At 34.4% G+C, this 15923-nt stretch overlaps 1 protein-coding gene across 1 annotated transcript in view; it reads right to left on the bottom strand.

Annotated features, from left to right (window-relative positions):
- LOC129805906 (kinesin-like protein CG14535) overlaps positions 1 to 15549 on the bottom strand; it is a 118606-nt gene extending 103057 nt beyond the window's left edge. Inside the window, exon 1 of the mRNA XM_055854146.1 lies at positions 14874 to 15549. The gene's annotated coding sequence lies outside the window, so the exon portion shown is untranslated. The remainder of the gene's footprint in view (positions 1 to 14873) is intronic.
- Positions 15550 to 15923: the final 374 nt, after the last annotated feature.

Below are 15923 nucleotides of genomic sequence, written 5' to 3'. Positions count from 1 at the left end.
TGTTTTTGCAACATAGATAAGCAATAAAGGTTAAGTATAGTTCTAAAAACAATGAGAAACTATTTAGATTGTATTACAGCGTTACAGGTAATTTATAATAAATATGTCCCTCAAATTCTTAATATCGTATACGCAAACACTGCAATTGCAATTACCATATTAATCATCATCGGTCTATCCAGTCCCGGTCTAGAGCCCAAACAATAAGATTAAGATATATCAATTCACAGGTTTCGGTGATCATTCTTTATAATGATTCCACATGCAACTATATGGAATAAATTAAATATTTTAACAAATAATCAAATCGTATTAATGAATTTTTAAATATTATTGGTATGAGTTTGAATTAATTAGAAAAATTGATTAATCTACAATCAATAGTAATCGATTTAATTGTTTTTGTACCGGTAAACAATTCAAGAATATTATCACAAAACGATCTTAATGCCATTGGTAAAGCTTATGAAGTAATAAAGAATCTGGCAATATTGTTATTAAAAAAGCTAATCTTAGTCATTTGACTAAATTACAAATTTCAAAGCTTGGTCTCTCAATTTTGTCATTATCAAACGTAAAATATTAGTAAAACAGGTCATCCGAAACGCCTACTCTTTATTTAAAATAAAAATTTTAAAATCATAATTAAAATTATCTATTTAAAAGAAAAATTAAAAATATGATTAATGGAAAACATTTTCAATTTCAATTGTTTAAAATTGCAAAAATACAGCTCCAAGACAAAAATTATATAATTTCGCAATACAGTACACCAAGCAAGGATGGTAGATGCACCTTGAATAAAGATATAAAAGTCAATGGACAGGTCAAGAGCAATTACGGAAAGTCTTTGTAGGTAATTAATAAGCAAAAACCGATAAATTAGTTGATTATTTTCCAGTATCATGAGCACTAATGAGAGAAATTAATTTGTACAGAAGCCTTTCGCGGTACAAATCTCTCAATGTACAGACATGCAAATTTAAACCATATTTTCGATTCTGAAAGTGTAATTTTATCCATAAAAGGCCGATAGAGTGTATGGTGTGGAGAGTACGGGTATCATGCAATTTAAATTGTTCACTTTGTCACTCTGGCCGTCTCATTCACATGAGATTGTCAATTTATAATTCAAAAAGTGCATATTGTGTGAATTTATGGGATATAGGCAATTGTAAATTGGTAGTCAAGAGAGAACTTAATAACTCACGAGAGATCTGCCCGAGAGATTATGGTAGAAATGCTATTAAAATCTGTGAACTGAAATGATTAAACAATTCGATGGATTAGTGCAGCAAATACTAGTGAATTGCATAAATTCCTTATTACTTGGTCTTATTTCCGAACATGCCTTCGACAGCGAGGGTGGCGGATGCTGAGGATGCAGTGAATGTCAGAATGTCTGGAGAGATTCCTCAGTGGCACTCATAATCATCCTACCTCAGCATTTATCTCAAACGCATTTTTGCTGATGGTGTGAGAAGACGAGAAAGAATTCAAAATCACTCCATTAACATCAATGGTCGTCACTTTTCACGTATATCATTTGTCAGTTTGTAAACAGTCGGTCCGTGCCAGAGGCCACAGGGCGCGAGGAAGAACTGGAGAAGTCTCTTTGATGCTTTCGGATATGAATAACACTTCGTTAGTGTCATTTTCATTCCGTCTCTTATTCAATCGGACTCGCGTGGTAGCACTTCAGATGAGCAAGAGTATTGTTAGTGATTGGTCTCATTTTGATTTTACGATTTAACGACATACTCAATAGTTCTCTTCCTTCGCAAACGGAGCCTTAGTAAACCAGTGCAGTGTGGATAGAGCTTCAGATCTATGAGTGTGAAATTCCATAGGTTCGAGACCGGTCGTCAGCTTTAAATCGGTAGGAAAAGGATTAAAATGATTTAGGCTAGCAAAAAAAAAAGAAGAATATTTGGCATCAAGAGTTGTACTCTAGTCGATGAATCATTGCCACTGTTCCAAAAATGAGCAGCGTTTAAGTAAGTTGAAAATGAGGTCCTTATAAAGCATTTTCCTCTGAAGCATTTTAAGTTTATCGTTTGACTAACATTTAATTAACATTTATAGTGAGTGGCCATAAGACAATTCAATGGCCAATACACACTAGAGAAATTTATGTTCACATTTGGTATTATGAAATTTAAACAGGGTGACATGATAACTCCTTTTCGACAGTATCGACTGTCGATTCTAAAAAATTGAAACTATATCTGTACTTTTTGCAGCTAATATAAGTATTCATCAACAGTCACAAATTTTTAAGAATGTCACAATAAATGGTCTAACAATGCGTAAGAATTCGTCATTCACCTAATCTAACAGATACAAATTTATCAATACTATCGATTCGATAGTATCTAAAAGTTATCATTCCATTCCAGTTTTTTTTTTAATGAGTTTTTAGAATGCTTCATACTGACGAAATCTTTTATAGTGTGTATAGAGTAAGTGTGCCAAATTCCGGCCAGCTTGCAATTCCGGCCACCTTTTTTGTTCCTCGAATTTCCATGAACTTTTAGATTTTACATACTCTAGAGATTATACAATGCAAAAAAATAACAATAAATGTAACTTCAACAAACGAAATTACGTAAAAAAGACAGTGGAAGAATTCCCGAAGGGCAAGAAACTATGAGAATCAAGGTGGCCGAAATAGGGCACCAAAACTCTGTCTATATTTTTATTCATTTTAAAATGTATTAAAAATTATTTTAAAATAAATAAAGACAGTAAAATCTTTACAAGACTCCAAACAACACTCATTCAGAAGAAAGAATAAAAAAAAAATCTATTTAAAATATTACATTTCAAACTTGAGACTTTGACGCTTGCATGCAACTATGCCGAAATTTGGCACACTTACCCTACCCCATTATCCAACATTCCGATTCCAAAATGTATAGAAAAAGCATGATCATCATTTTGAATTATTTTCTGACCAATTTGAATATTTTGCTTGATAAATTTGCTAATTCACTGATCAAAAATATTTTCCCAAATTAATGCTCATTTAAATAATTAAGCATGTACTAAGTATTCGAGTATACAGGGAAGCTTCATGCCCTTCATCTCATCATCTTGGTTTCATTCACCGAAATCTTTTTGGAGTGTCGCGGGTCATCATTCAAAATCTCTTCACGATAAATTGCACTGCGTCGATTGCGGAAAAAAGAGGCGAGAAAAATGGTGAAAAATTAACAGATAATGTTGTCACCAGCGAGAAATATTTCAGGAATGAAAGAAATAAAAGAATCCTTTGTCGGTGCATCAAAAACGATTTTGAAAGAAATGTTGAAGCCCCCAAGTAAGAAAGAGGCGCATTATTTATTTGGCAAATTAATGCGGCTCAAAATCAGACGAAAATGCAATAAAAATCGATAAAATTGATTCTTTTTCGATAGGAGATACCGACAAAAGTAATCAAAGAGTTAATATTTGAGTTTACACGACTGCCGAATGGGATTTAAAATTAATCTCACGTTTAGCGATTAAAGTCATAAAAAAAATGTCTAAATCCATTTCCTCATAGTGATTTTCTCCCCAGTTGGTTTTCCCTCCTTCAGCCATTGATGGGGCCACTTTTTTTTTGCTATGGCATGGGCTAATATATGAATATCGTGAAAATTAAAGTGCATTCTCATGCTTTTATTGAATTGAATTTGTATCTGTGGTTTGTGTAAACTTTTGATATGGGGTCAAAAGATGCACAAGTGTTCCCAGTCACGATCTAATTGAAATATGGTTATGGAGACAAATTGGTGGAATGGACAAATTGTTTAAACTAGGAGAAATTAAACATAAAGTGAGAGTAAATTCAAATCTTGTGTACATTATACTCTTAACCAATGGGTGACAAAACGTTCGATTTTTTTTTCATTTCTCCTCAACATCAACTTCTTGTTTATTTTCATTCTAGCCAAAAGGCACAATTTCTCTCTCTTGAGCATATTTTTTTCGGACAGTTCGGAATGGAAAGTGGAAAGATTCATTTGAATAATTTTCTGTCGCCACATGCATCATCTCGTAATATTGGGACAGTAGATAGATAAAATTGAGAAGACAAAACTGGCATTAAAATGCAATATTTTATGAGCACTATGCTCTCTGCCATATACCATTCAGATCAGACTCTAATTTTCATTTTCCTACAAACACTCATATTCACCCCCTTTTGCGACCATTAAACTTTTATTCTGTGTAAAATTTAATTTCTCATAAAAGATCCATAACGCTGATCAATATAATGATAGGTATAAAGTGATAGGATGAATAACAGAGTTGATATTCTCCATTTCGAAATTGAATAGATAAACCAAAACAAATTAAATTTAACATAAATAATGTATAACAGTTGGTAAGAAATTTACTTAGATCATTGTCAAATCACTTCTTAATTTTACTTTAAATGTGTAACCCTGACACTGGTTGGTTTTCACATGTAACTATATTTATAACCCATATGTGAAAGATAAATTATGAATATATTCCAGCTCAAGAAATTCTTGAGTTAATTTATATTTGTTCGTAAATTATCTTTCATATAGAGTAAGTGTACTAAATTTCGTCCAGCTTGCAATTTCGGCCACTTCTTTGGTTCCTTGAATATTCATTTCATTTTTATTTCATTCATTGTATTGTTATTTCTCTCATACCAATTTGTTTACAAATTTACAATCGTTTAATTTAAATAATGGGCCAGGCCGTAATAGAGAGAGAGAGAGAGAGAAAGAAAACCATTCGTTATGCCATAAAGCCTGTTTGACAAATATACATACATGAATCTCTAGTTTTTGCATACTAGTTTTGCATATTTTTATAGGAAAATTATTCTTCTAAAAATTTTATAGATGTATCAATATTAAGTTGGTTATTATTGGAATTTCCTATAACTTGAAAACAGGGCTCAAAATTTAAAACTATACGTTTAGAGATTTATAAAAACTATCTATGATAAAATGCTTATCTTAAAACAAAGAATTGTTGATTTAAAAATATTTTCATAGTCTTAAAAAACAATTTTTGTCCATTAACCCTCAAAAGTCAGGACAGTTAAATCTTTTCCCCATTCAACAGTTCGCAATGAATTGTTTACAGACGAAGTATTTTGTTTTTTACTGCACTATTGAGTATCAAAAATTTGTTGATTTCTTTTAAAAGAATAGTAACGTGAAAGAAACTAGGATTCCCGCTGAATTGTAGGCTAAAGCATTACTGTGTCGTCTATCTTGTTTGTTATTTATATTAAGTATTAGCAGATCTGTGCCAAATTTAGGACAGTTTGCAATATCGGACCACGAGTGATAGTAGGATGGAGGCAGAACTCTCGTAGCGAATCGGTCAGGCTTCTGCAGTTATGAGGGAGCTTGGCAGAAGCGTGTTGAGGAAGGCCGAGCTTAGTCGATCGGCTAAATTATCGGTTTTCAAAGCTGTGTTCATTCCTATTCTCACCTATGGTCATGAGATTTGGGTAATGACCGAAAGGGTAAGATCGCGAGTACAAGCTACCGAGATGAGGTACCTTCGAGCGGTTAAGGGAATCACTCGTAGAGATCGAGTGAGGAATGTGGCCGTTCGTGAGGAACTAAGAGTCGAGGAGCTGCTTCTTCGGGTCGAGAGATCACAACTTCGATGGTATGGACATGTTAAACGCATGAATGAAGAAAGATTCCCCAGAAAAGCTATGCAAGCCATTGTGAGGGGACGTCGACCTCGAGGCAGGCCTAGGACAAGGTGGCTGAATCAAATTCAGGATCTTGCATGGGAGCGCCGTGAGATTGAACTCGAACATCTTCCTGAAGTGGCGGAGGACCGACTGGCGTGGGCTGCTTGATTGGATGTCATGGGCCCGCGACCCCAATAGGGATAAGCGGTTGAAAATGAATGAATGAATGAATGCAATATCGGACATTTCCTATATTTTACAAATTTCTATATATTTTAATTTTTTTTCAAATTTTATATTGATAATTTAAGTTAGGTCATTTTGAAAACATCGGGGAACTGGGCTTAGACTGAAAACTCCTTTACAACTCCCCTATACGTATACAAAAATAAGACATGCAGCAAGAATGTTTGAAGTTCAGATGACTTTATTAAATTTTTTATTTCCTTATCTATATTATTAGGGAATTTTATCAACTCTGGGAAAACTCACGTAGGGGAAGAGCAAGAGTTTAGGATTAATTTTCCAATAATTCGCCATTCTTCTTTTGTACGTAAAAACGAACATGAATAGATTACATTTGTGACCTTTGTATTTTAGGGGCAATTTTAACCTTATAGCAATAAAGACCAAAAACGTCCACCAATCTCTTATATTTCAACCCTCCATTTATTGTGGAAAAGGAAGACGAGCAGTAACATAAAATCGAGACAATGGAGCATCAAAGTGATGATGAAAACACATGGCACTGCATCCCATAAATCTATAAAAGGCCCTTCGATTGCACTTCCAGAAACCTTCCCTTCTGGTCCCAAGGCATGGGTTGCACAACAATAAAAGAAAATTTCCACAATGGCGTGAAATATACATAGCATCGGACCATTTATCCATGTTGATAGTGCTGAAAACAGACAACAGCACGACCAACTCATCCCTCCTGGCATCCCATTTAGCGTATTGAGTAAGGGGGGGAGAGAGACCGTGAATGTTATAGAAATGCTGAGGCTCGAGCCTCCTTCATCATAATTTCCATATGGACTCTGGGAAGCAAATATACAAGAATTCTCCCCCGTTCAGCACTTGCACATGTCAGTTGGAAGAAACAGAAACCAAGAATCACATCCATCGTGACAATGTGAACACAATGTTCTGGCATTCCGCCCATTACAACAAATATTCCCCCTTGGAAAAGCCCGGTGAATGGAGGTTTCTAGCATTCACAAGAATGAGACTATATAGCATCTATAAGCACTATTATTGACTGTTTTGTGGCCTCAGCTATATGTACCACTCCACATTCAACTTTCCAACATGAAGAAGGAGATAAGCATCACTAGATAACGTCGACCCCATCATTATTTCACCAATTCGCATACGATTTCTCCATCCAGAAGGTCTTGTTCTGCCTTCTTCTCTCCCTCAATTTATCAGTCTCTATTCTTCATCCACAGGGCAGTTATTTTCTACATACGACCTCGTCACTTAAGTGTAGAGAATAACCTCTGCTGAACCAGATGATGTTTCATATTAAGAAAATTGATTACTAACGCATTGATAGATCGTAAATTAACTTTACTTCTTTTATGCAAATCAAAGAGGTGCTGGCATTTACATAATGTCACTGACAATTAGATATAATATCTCAATTGGAAATTGAAGTGTCGTTATCGAGTAAACGAACTGAGAACGGCATAGTAATTGACACGAAATTATGTATTTAGAATGCAATAACAGGTTCTAAAATATACTTTCCATGAGATTTGTTTTAGCAGAAAATAATGTAATTTGATAAAAACTTTATCAAATTTTTATCTTATTTTTCAATATTTAAATTTGACCACAAATTTGTAAGAGGCCTTAAATGAATTACTAAATAATTTTGTAAAGCTAAATAACAGGAAAGGTTCAGAAATATTAAGTATAGGGTAAGGCTTTCAGCATTCGCACATACTCTGGTTTCGAGCACATCATACTTTTTCAGGAAATGCGTGACTTGATAGTTATTAAAATATAATGCGACAAGTCAGATTCATTAAAGGAAAATAGGGAAAATATGAAGCGTTCAAAGCCAGAGTATAATGCGAAGTCTGAAACCTTCGAAATTAATATTATCGAAATTAATAATAAATTGAAAAAGTATTAACTATGACTATTTAAAACAATATATAAAATCGTTGTCAGATTGAAATGGTTTTTTTTTGTCAGTAAAAAATTGATTTTGGTTCATTAATAACCCAAAATTAATTAGGGTTTTTAACGCACGTTCCGTGAAAAGTATGTATTTTGTAAAAATAGAAATAATAATAATAATGCAGAGAGAAACAATTATAATAGGAATAATTAAAAATTTAGTACTATTGTTATACTAAAATAATTATATTCTTTTTTACCATATTTATAGTAAAAATAAAACAGAGATTTATATAATACACAGAAAAAAATATTTCGGAAAATTTTTCGTAAATGTTAGTAAATGACTGTTGGCAGTTTACGAAATGCACGTAAAACGTATAACCCATGAAAAATTTCGTAAAAGTTTGTACTTATTCACAACCATTGATTGGAATATGAACGCTCGAGGAACATTTTTGTCTTTTTTTACGAACATTCGTTTGTAAATGTTCATAAACACTCAGAAAATGTTCGTGAAATTTTGTCATACAAACAAAAATGTACGAACAAATGTTTGTAAAAGAAAAAAATGCTCGTCAAATGCTTAATTAACGAACTATGATTGTGAAAAGAGTATAAACTTACATACTTTTTAGTGGGTTATGTGATTTACAAGGCTACGAACAATCTCCGGATACTTAAGTAGCCAAATTCGTAATCTACTAATCTTCTCTTTACCAAAAATATTTCAGATTCATTTTAGCTTAAAAATTTACTATTTATGTGATATTATTATCTTATTCATTTAGTTTAAAAAAAAAGTTATAAAATATGAGTCACAATTGTTGTTCTTTTCACAGAGTAAATACTAATAGAAGTAAATTTTAAAACTCAAAATGTGTCTTTTAAATTTAACATAATTATAACAGTTTTTAATATATTTATAGTAACGAAACTGAAATTTGTATAGACAGATAAACCAGAATTAATTTTTCTTTGTTTTCTTGATATTTGTTATCTTGAATCAATATAAAAGGTAATTTTTGCAAAGACTGCACAATCTTCTTCAGTTGTTTTATATTCTTCAACCATAAAATCTGTCAATGTTTTAAATATAATTTTTTTACCTTCAGCAGTCACAAATGTAAAATTTTAACAAAGTTGCACATGACTCGTGCTTCCACTTCAAACAATAGGAGGACACGAAGGGCATCCTCTTGAAGGCAACCACCCTGAAGAGTTTTACAAATTCAGGTGAATTGTTAAGAAGTGCTCAAGAGATGGTGAATCTTCAGTGATGTTTTTTCATACTTTGTTACTTATTAATTATTGAACTGGTGGAGAATGGAAAATTGTACAATAATGATATACACTTAATCAGATCGAACGGTTTCATCTTACACTCCCTTATCATAATTTTCTTTTTATTCCAATTTGTCTATTTAGGTGAGATTCTTAACAATCTCACCTACTATAATCCTAACAAAATTTCATGTCGTCCGATCGCGCTCAAACTTGGCCAAAATGTGTTTCGCCACTTCCTGATCACGAATATATGGGGGGCTAAGTTACGTTCCCAGCCGGCCGGCCGGCCGGCCGTCCGTCCGGCCGGCCGGCCGTCCGGCCGCTCTTTGGAGCTTAATAGCTCCTAAACTAAAAAAGATATCGACTTGCGGTTTTCGGCAAAGGTTAAATATCGTATGAAAATTGCAACTTGGTGCATTGACCCCCCACCCCCCACCCCTCCTTCCGCCATTTTGAAGACCCCCCTTTTTTTGTTTTCTCAATAGCTCCGCCCCTATGGAATCGAGCGGGCTCAAATTTTAGTATGTTATAGCTGGGCCTTAGAGCTTTCCATCAGTACCAAACTTAAGGTCCCCCGACCCCCCTGACCCGAGCTATAAGGGTCCAAAAAAATTTTCTTAAAATGGCCATAACTCCGGTTCTAATTGTCAGAATTTAAAAAGTGAGAGCTTTTTGGAAAGCTCTCGTGAAATGCCACTTCCCCTTCTAACATCGCAAGTTCATAAAACCACCGCTAGGGGCGCTTTTTTTAAAAAGAAAATTTTTAAATCTTAAAAGTTAAATAACTCAAAAATTCCTTATGCAATCGGGCTGAAATTTTAGTATGTTGTAGCCGTTGATTATACCTATCAAACAGAAAAAACCTTAAGTCGATCCATAACCCCTGACCCGAGCTATAAGGGGTCAAAGTTCGCACATTGACCGGCCTTTATCTCCGGTTCTAATTAACATAGCGACATAAATTTTACCTTTTTGGTTTCGTCTCGATGAGCACTTTCAGATGGAAGTTCAAAAAGTCACCACAGGTGGCGCTGTGATAGCGTCAAAATTCATCGAAATTCAAAGTCACTTTTCTCAAAAACGGCATTGTGCAAGTTAATGAAATTTTAGTATGTTGTAGTCCAGTCTAGGACGTTTCCAAAATGGTGCGTATGTGCGCTGTGGTTTCAATAGAACCGGAGATATGAGGGGTCAAAGTTCACAACATTCAAAAAATCATATCTCCGGTTCTATGTGACCGATTTTGATGAATGAGGGCTTAAACGAAAGATCTCACCAAATGCTACAACTTTCTAGAATATTTGAACTTCGTGGGACCAACACTAGGGGCGCCACAGTCGAAAAACCAATTTCAATATCACATAACCTCAATTATCTCGACTGTCGCTGAACCGATTTTGATAATTACTTCGACATAATTGTAGAGCACATTTGTCTCTACATTTCGTCCATACATCATTTTCCACTCAGACTACGCTATCACTCCGATTTTGCCGTTTAAGTGTGAAAAAATTGATTTTTCCCATAATAACGCTTTGAAATCACTCAGATGCCAATTTGACTGCCTCTACTCCACCAAGACACTTAAAATAGGGGTTTAAATGGAAAGTCCCGCAAAATACAACAATTCTTTGATATAGTTGAAGTTCAACAAATGACTACTTGGGGCACTCTGGATGAAAAAACGAGTTAAGAAACAAAAAACCTCGCTTATCTTGGCTTCTGAGTAATCGATGAGTTCAAGTTCTACGGCAAAATTATAGAGAACATTCTGGTCTACATTTCACCCATATATCACTTTTCTGTCAGTTCATCCAAATCCTTGATATTTTGGTTTAAATACAAAATTTGTATAATTTCACGAATTTTATTCAAGATAACTGAATGGCATCTCCCAACTTCAGCTCTAAATCGAATTTGCATGCACTCCGAGTTAGCTCACGTTAAGAATCTCACCTACATAAGCCGGTTAGGATTATCTGTCCCTTCTTTTATTCGCTTTGCGCATGGAAAAAAAATGCGGATGAGAAATTTATGATGGGGACTATCGTCCAAAGGAGGTGGAAAATGAAGAGCATCAATTGCACAAGGAGTCAATGATGAATGGATATAGGAGGAAGTTGGTAATTGAATACACGATCATAATATGAAAATAATTAAAAAGGGAGATTAAATACCATCTCAAGTACTAATTGTTACCATTTAGCTCATGCTCGATGGTAGAATGAGTGTAATCGAAGTAAAGTGAAAAAGTAAGATAGTGACTATGCCCAAGTGAACAAATTTTATCAGCACACAGCCTTTTTTGTACGCTTTCCATCCACAAGAATTCAAAGTTTATACCTATAAAGAGGAATTTCTCCGTCAAGTGCGGCGCGTCCTTATCACTTGAGCAAAGAGAGTGGAAAATGTGATTAGGCAAGCCATCAATTGAAAAGGTATTCCATGTGTTCTGTTTAAATGAACAGAAAAAAAGAATTATTATACCATCGAACTCTTAATCAGTGAACAAATGTGTAATTAATTTGAAATTTTCAAGCGAATCAAATTGATTTATGACACAAACCACAAATAAACTAGAACGTCATTTTTACTGCCTCCCAAAAATTCCCATACTCTGTACTTCTCAATGTTCTCAATGGAGCAAAAAAAAAGATTAGCCACTCTTGGGGAGAGATTGTCCTCTGTTTGGTGCTCCACTCATGCCATATGAATGACAATTACCATAAATTCTTCGACTTTTGGAGTAATATAATCCAGTGCCTAAAGGTCAAGTTTGAGCATTGAATATAATATGGTAAGATAAAGCAATTTACTATTAATCTCAACCACTATAATGTGAGGGAGAAAAAATTAAAAAGTGTCTGGTTTTTTCTTCAAAGCCATGAGAAGGAACAGATTTTTACTGCTGTGCTATTTGAAGCTATTGCGGATATTGTAAATCATTTAAACTAGGAAAGTGTACCAATTACTCATCTTAAAGTTTAAAAGTATTGAAATTTTCGTGCAAGATTTGGTAAATGAAAATAAAGAGATTTTCTTATAACTCGTGAACCATCTTTTATGAGATAAATAAGAACCAGACTAAATTTTTCTTTTAATTTTTCGTTGTTTTTTTGTAAATATTTAGATAGCCAGTTTATTAAAGAAACTAAAAGAACATAGCTTGAATAATTTTTTTCTGCTGGAACTCCACAGAGAGAGCCGTATATTAAATATAATCCCTCGATTTGAAGTTTCGAATTTTTTGACGTCACGCTGTTTGTCCGTCTGTACGTCTGTCCATCCGATTAGAGATAATGACTTCGAAATGTGAGCTTTGGCTTCAACTCCACAGGCCACATGCCAGGGAAGTTGAAGCCAAAGCTCACTTTTACATACAAACACATATAGGAATTTCTCTGCTTTTGCAACCGTTACGCGAAATAATTTAAAAATGCGGACTAATCCCCTTTTTGAAGTTACTGATCCCTGCGGAAGGATAAATATACTAGATTTCTGTCTAAATAGCTTTTCCCTATCAGCTCTGTGAACTCAGTAAAAGAGCTGGCTTCAAATATATATATAATGGTGGCACTACGTTCCATAGAGGAACTAGGCCTTCCCACAAGGGGAGTTCGGGCGAGACATCCGGTATCACTTTTCCTTATACAGGGATGGTGTTGTCGGTCCCAGGCCCCGTGAAATCAAGTGCAGTGAAGCTCACTGGATGCAATTCGAACCGAACCCCTTTAACGCCAGAAAATTCCTGGTGACCTAAAGGGGATTCGAACCCGGGACATTTGCATCATAGAGCGAGCGCTCTACCACTTGACCCATTGAGTGCCCGCTGGCTTCAAACAGCTTCATATAAAAAAGACAACTTGCCATGGAAGTGCCTGGGAGCATTACCATGCTCCTTACCCCACCCCCCAATCGCTCCAATTCCTCTCCTAAACCATGTCGTTTGGGATTGCCCGAAAACGCGTCGTACGATTTTTTCATTGTTATGGATTACGTTTTATATTTAGAAGTTGCCTAGGCGGACATTTCGTTTATATACGAAAATATCATTAAATAATTCCTAATAACAGTTTTTCAATGCAAAAGGTTAAAGAGGCTCTAGAGAGTGTATTTATCGACCGAATGGTGTCATGTTAGGGATTACTAAAAGACCTCACTACAATTAACGGGCCTATGTATATATCTGAGGATTAGCCAAAAAATGAACTAAGACGCTCAGAGCAAGAGTGGTCTCATTTGTACACATTTCCCTATTAAAATAGTCTACTCTTACTTATCAGCGTAATTATAACCGCAATAAATAATAAACTATGTTTATATCCCATTAAACTATTTCTCGACTATGGTATAGGTCTAACGCCTGATTTCTGTGTTATCAATTTAGCAATGGTTTGAAATTGCAGACATATGTAAATTTAAAAGATCTTTTAATTAAAATTCAACCTAGAACAAATCGGTTGAGAAATATTCTTCCTGGAGTAGATTTTGGTTGTCCTTGAAAAATCCAAAATAACAAAGTTTGAGCTGACAGTTGCTAATGGATAAAATATTTATCTAGGTATGCATAATGGGCCCAAAAGGAGGCCTGGGTGCAGCGGTTTCGCGAGGAACCGCTGCAAGTTATTTTAACTTTTTCAGATTTCTCTCAAGTGTAGATTAATAGGTTGATTGATAACTTAATTCATATAGTGCACATATATTTAGATATGGCAAAAAAGGCCACGCCCCTTTTTAGATTCTTTTGCATTAAAAGCAAATATCGTTTTTTTAATACAATAAAAAAATATTTTAAATATAAATAAAAATATTTTTAAATTTTAAAATATTAGATAAATAGGTTGATTGATAACTTAATTCATATGGTGCACATATATTTAGCGGTGGCAAAAAAGGCCACACCCCTTTTTAGAATCTTCTGCATTAAAAGCAAATATCGTTTTTTTTTAATACAATAAAGATATCCCTGGAATAATTATATCGATAACCTTACCGGAAATTGAATATTATTTTTAGGATTATAAATAGAAAGGACGAATGGGTGCAATTTCTAGAGGGCGTGGCATAAAAAAATTTCTATTGACGCAAAACGTCATATAAATTTTTCATATGTCCTGTATTTCTGTGAATTTCTCAAAATAATATTACGTATTTTAAATTTGTTTAATAAGAAGAAAGACGTAACGTCATTTGTAAGAGTTTCCTCGATCGAAAAAGAACTCATGCAAAGAAACTTTAAAAAATACATGGTTTTTATATATTTCTTTTGAATATTCTAAAGAACAACATCATGAAGAAAATATACTTTTATTTTCTTTTTCATGAGTTTGAATAAGAATCTCTCATGGTCTGACACTTTTAATATTTACGCATACATTTGGTACAGAATCTCCGCAAGACAGCAAATGAAAAATGCCATCCAAATATGGTGAAAATAACTTTTCCAACAAGACACTTGAACTGCTTGGTGCAAAAAAAAAAAAACAAGAAGGAAAGTTTCCCTATCCACAATAGAGTGTTTGGAGTTTATTCACCCACTGATGAATGCAATTTTCTGCATTTTCCATCGAGAGGCATAACAATTTTCCACGGAGTGAAAAGCACCATGAAAATTCTCCCTTTTCGCCCCCTTTTTGCCATTCACATTGGCCTGTTGGAAAATTCTAACTCAGAATGGAACAATGAGGCTGAGATTTTAAATATCTCATGAGTGTTTTGTGAGGTGCCGTGAAATTGTTACTTGAGCTCACAGAAGTGGATGCTTTCTCATTATTACCTTTTTTACGGTGAAGGGAAATGCTGAGCCATATCCTCTAATGCAATGGCTTTTTATCCTTTTCACTCTGGGTAATGCAGAGAGAGAGGAAGCTATAAATGTACCTTCACTATTATGGTTCAGTTTTCATAAATAATACCAGAAAATTGTAACAACTCTCATTAAATTTGCCATAGAATTGTCCAATTTCATTTCATAGCTTCGATGCAATTTTTCATTAGTTGTTCTTGCGCAATTTCATCCAAATGATCTTCACATTTAAGATCACTGATCTTCACATAGATCTCACGTGTAATATGTTTTGCATTTAGTTTATTGCAATTGATATTGACTTGTGCGAAACTTGATCTATAAAATTATATCCAACTCGGATCAATATGCCACGATCACTAATTGATCTTGCGCAATGATCAAACGATCTCTATAAGATCAATCGATGTCACACATTCAAAACAGTTACTATTTCCGATCTAAATACTAAACACAATTCACTCTCACTTGTTTAAAAGTTGATCTTTGTACGCGTCGTTGGGTCCAAGATCACGATAGATGGAAGATCATATTTCTTTGGAAATAGTAAAGAGTTCTCAAATAACATTTCCTGAGATCGAGATGCGGTGCCTTTGAGATGTTTGTGCAAATACTTTCAAGCAAATCCAAAAAAAAAAGAAAACAATTTTGCAAAATAGAAAAATAAATCAATTTTTTAACTTTCGTGCCTTGTTTGGCTCACTGAAAAAATTTTTAAAGTGAAACACAAACAGAAATTCGTCACTGGATGATTGTTTTGAACACTTCACTAAAGGGAAAAGAAGTCAGAGAGAAAATTGGTGGTATTGTCACTATAAACACTATCGTAAACACTATCGTATCGATGAGCGATAGACACCGGAAGTAGTTGCAATATGAGGTGATAAGAGGCCAGAGAGAATGTCGATTTGGCGCACATTTATCAATGAACCGCGAGATATACCGCCGAGAGCACGAGAAAAGTGGGCAAACGGCTCCGTAGTCGAGCAACGACTGATACTGTGGAGTCTCTTCGTGGCT

Source organism: Phlebotomus papatasi, chromosome 3 (assembly GCF_024763615.1).
Source record: "Phlebotomus papatasi isolate M1 chromosome 3, Ppap_2.1, whole genome shotgun sequence".
NCBI lineage: Eukaryota > Metazoa > Arthropoda > Insecta > Diptera > Psychodidae > Phlebotomus > Phlebotomus papatasi.
The sequence above is the reverse complement of the archived record's forward strand: the minus strand, read 5'-3'. Positions and strand labels throughout refer to the sequence as shown.